This window comes from Heterodontus francisci, chromosome 35 (genome assembly GCF_036365525.1).
Source record: "Heterodontus francisci isolate sHetFra1 chromosome 35, sHetFra1.hap1, whole genome shotgun sequence".
In the NCBI taxonomy this organism is placed as follows: Eukaryota; Metazoa; Chordata; class Chondrichthyes; order Heterodontiformes; family Heterodontidae; genus Heterodontus; species Heterodontus francisci.
In genome coordinates, this window is record NC_090405.1 from 17,726,866 (window position 1) to 17,730,677 (window position 3,812).

The 3,812-nt window shown below is 41.7% G+C and overlaps 1 non-coding gene across 1 annotated transcript; it reads left to right on the forward strand.

The window, feature by feature from the left end:
* The first annotated feature begins 3,505 nt into the window (after positions 1–3,505).
* On the forward strand, positions 3,506–3,587 carry trnas-gcu (transfer RNA serine (anticodon GCU)). Its single transcript has one exon. It is a non-coding gene; the product is annotated as a tRNA-Ser (tRNA).
* Positions 3,588–3,812: the final 225 nt, after the last annotated feature.

A 3,812-nucleotide genomic window follows, 5' to 3' on the forward strand; every position in this document is an offset into this window, starting at 1 on the left:
TCCAAAGCAGTGACAGAATGCTGGCTTTGGTGTGTTGTTGAAATAGCTTTGTTGAGTTCGTGCTGTACTAACAGTTAAACAGTTCTTGGTTCAATACCAGGTTTTGGCACTTTCAACCTCTCCTGTGTCTTTTTCTTTGGCTCCAATTGTCAAGCTGCATGATTTACTCTGAAATTAGCACCAGAGAACCAAGGCACCAGCGAGCATGAGGAGCTGAAATTAGCACAGATCAAATCCACTTAATATTTCTGACTGAAGATGGTTGCAAATGCTTCAGCTTCATCTTTTGCACTGACATGCTCAGCACCACCATCATTGAGGATGTGAATGTTTTTGGAGCCTCCTCATCTTGTTAGTTATTTAATTATCCACCACCATTCACAACTGGATGTGGCAGGACTGTGGAGCTGTGATCTGATCCTGAGGGAGATATCCGTGTGTGGAATGGCGGGATGTATGGAGAGTGATCCTGAAGAGGGTGCCCGAGCCTGGAGTGGAAGCTTTCCGTGGAGGTACAGGAGTAGGTCATTCAGCCCCAGTGTTTTATAAAGGTTCATCATAACTTATTTGCTTTTACTCTATGCCTCTATTAATAAAGCCAAGTGTCCTGTTTGCTCTTAGCAACCTTTTCAAACCTTGATCAAAAAAGATTGGTGTACATTGTCTCATTCTTCCTCCTAAACTGTATCACTTCACAAGTCTCTGTGTAAAATTTTATCTGTTGTGTGAAAGCCCATTTTACCAGTGTGTTTAAGTTCCTCTGAAGTGTGTTACTGTCACTGGCATAGGATGAAATTCACGAGCATTCTTTGATGCTATCTCCATGGAAAGAGCAATCTTACACACTAGCTCAAATTGGGATTTTGTGTGTTTAGTATCTTTCCTCATCCACCAATATAAGCACAAATCTGTCTCATAATGTACGGTCTAAGAATGTGCCAATGTTGCAATGTGGTGATAAATTCTTCAATGTCACAATGTACTCACCAACTGTTTCACTACTTTTCTGTTTTCTGGATCCAAGTTTGTAGCTTTCCGCGATCTCTAGTGGCTTAGGGTTGAGCCTCACTTCAACGAAGAAACGGAAAATTATGATTTAAAGATTACACTGTCAATCATTCACATCTCTGTCTTCTCCTGAACTTCGAGTTCAAATTTGTTTGTGAAGTTGATTCACACGTTAAGACAGCACAGTCTTTGTCTTTGTGAAGGAAGTGATTTGGGAATGGCTGGTTGAAACTGTCCCTTCTTGCACAGAAATTCAGTGCAAATACTTGATCACTCACAATTTCCTTGAGAGAAATTTGTTCACAATCGCATTCGACACAGAAACTGCCTCAGCATTAATCTCACTGAAGCAGAATGTGACCGTGTTGTATGTTTCAGAATGTTGTTGCCGTTATTTGTCGCTTTTAACCAAGACTGCGAGACAGGGCAAGGTTGATCCGAGGTTGGAATATATTATCATTCAGGAGCAAGAAAAATCAAAAGGAACAAAATAAGAAAACCCAGTCTCCAGATTTGAGAATCTGTAGATCCGCTTTGGGAAAGTGAATCAGAGCAGAAGGAAGGGTGAACTGTCCAGAAGAGAGATGAAGATACAGCTCAGTCAACACGTTCCCCTGGTTTATGATGCTGGAACATTCCTCACACAGAAATGATTCAACCCAATGACAAACATTCTTACAGCTGATAATTTATGCTACTGATTTAAGGACTGTCTCATGTGGTTACCGAGTGACGACGAGAAGATATTAAACTTTGTTCTATTCAATCTAGCTGTGATAAAGTTTGAATTTTTCTCCCTTTTATAAACAGTATTTGAAGGGTCTCGGTAACAATGTTCAGTGTTGATGAGAGTGGGGTCTGGGTGAGAAGCTGCTGAGTGTGACAGGGTCAGGACTGGATGCAGGAAGTTCTCTGACAGTCTCCCTCTATCTCTCTAATGGGTTTGAGTTGATTTACGACTGATAGCTTTTATTTTACTTTTCTTATTTAGAGAGATAGCCCCTTCGGCCCACCGAGTCTGTGCCAACCAGCAACCACCCATTTATACTAATCCTGCATTAATCCCATATTCTCTACCACATCCCCACCATTCTCCTACCACGTACCTACACTAGGGACAATTTACAATGGCCAATTTACCTATCAACCTGCAAGTCTTTTGGAGGTGGGAGGAAACCAGAGCACCCGGCGGAAACCCACACAGACATAGGGAGAACTTGCAAACTCCACACAGGCAGTACCCAGAACTGAATCCTGGTCGCTGGAGCTGTGAGGCTGCGGTGCTAACCATTGCGCCACTGTGCTGCTGTTGGTGTTTTGATAAATGAAGGAAGTTCCCTCCACCCATTTTTTTTGGACAGACTGTGTGGTATAAGGATGTAAAGGGTTAATGCTGAAGATAGTGGGATCAACCCCTCCCACTGTCAGAGTGATGATGGAACAGTCACATGAGATGAAGTTTGGGAGAAGAGAGAGCAGCACCAAGGATGCTAGCTTAGCAGGCTTGATGAGTGTGTATAGAGTATTGTGCAAATTAGAAAAGAGTTGTTAGTTCTTTCAGCAGGAACTGTGTCCAGAAAATATCGAGAAACTCACAATTTTATTATTCAGGAGTCGGAACACAGATATTAATTCCAAGTGACAGTTCTGGGACCAATTAACAAAAAAAGTAGAGAATAATATTGCTCACTGATTGAAATCCCCTAGTGAGGAGACAGTTAAACAGGTGATCTTTTGGGGCATCCTTCGATCCAAGGTTTCAGCAACATTTAATCTCCCTTTATGGTGAAATTCTCTGTTATTTGCAACTTTTTTTTATCAGCTTTGATGGGCGAGTGAAAAAACTGAAAAGATTGAACAGTTCACCCTTTCTTTTCTTCCTTCTTCTCTTCTTTCCATCAGTTTCTCTTTTCTGTCCCAGATCACTATAATGATGAGAATCCCAATTTAATCTGCTGTTTCTGGTGTTTTATCCATTCCAATCAAAATTTCAACATTCCAATCAAATCTATTTGTTATTCCACAGTGTCTCTCCATGTGTTTTATTCTGTTGTATTCTCTCACAGTCTGTTTGATGATCAATGTTACATCTCACTCTCTGTTCTGGTGAAGATCAGAAGCAGTGATATCTGTTTACACCACCCGACAAGTCAGCCTGATGCTGTGCCTCGCTGATCATGTGGGGTTAAAGCAATTCTTCCAGTCAGTTAGTTCAGTTGTCATTTCATGAGAAATTCGGTCATCATGACTTCGTCAGTGACCTAATAGTTCAGGTGTCTGAGTGATGTTAATCATGATGTGTTGAAATGTTTGTATGTTCCAGTCTTTCCGTGGTGGGCTTTCACACTGAGTAGAAACGTGTTGGACATGGTCTGGAAATGTTTCACACCGCTCCATTCCCAACTTCATTTACTTACAGAAGATATATTTCCATCATTCCACAGCCGGCTGCACAGCCAGAAGCTGTGCTGAAGGTGACAGCTATGCTTCTGCAACTGTCAAGGTGGCCGAGAGGTTAAGGCGATGACCTGCTAATCCATTGTGCTTTGCACACGTGGGTTCGAATCCCATCCTTGTCGCTAGTTTATGAGCTGTTTCGTGTATTATTTATGTTGGGTGAGCTTATTTGTAAAGTCAGCCTCGAAACCTGTTCTTGTCAATGTCCAGACAGTGATTCCAGAATTTGTTATACTTTATTAAAATTGAGACAGACAATTGGAATTCTTCACCCAAACTGCACTGGAATGAAGATCAAATAGGGATCACGAAACGGAGCAGGATTTTTCCTCCCCTCCTTCCTTCCA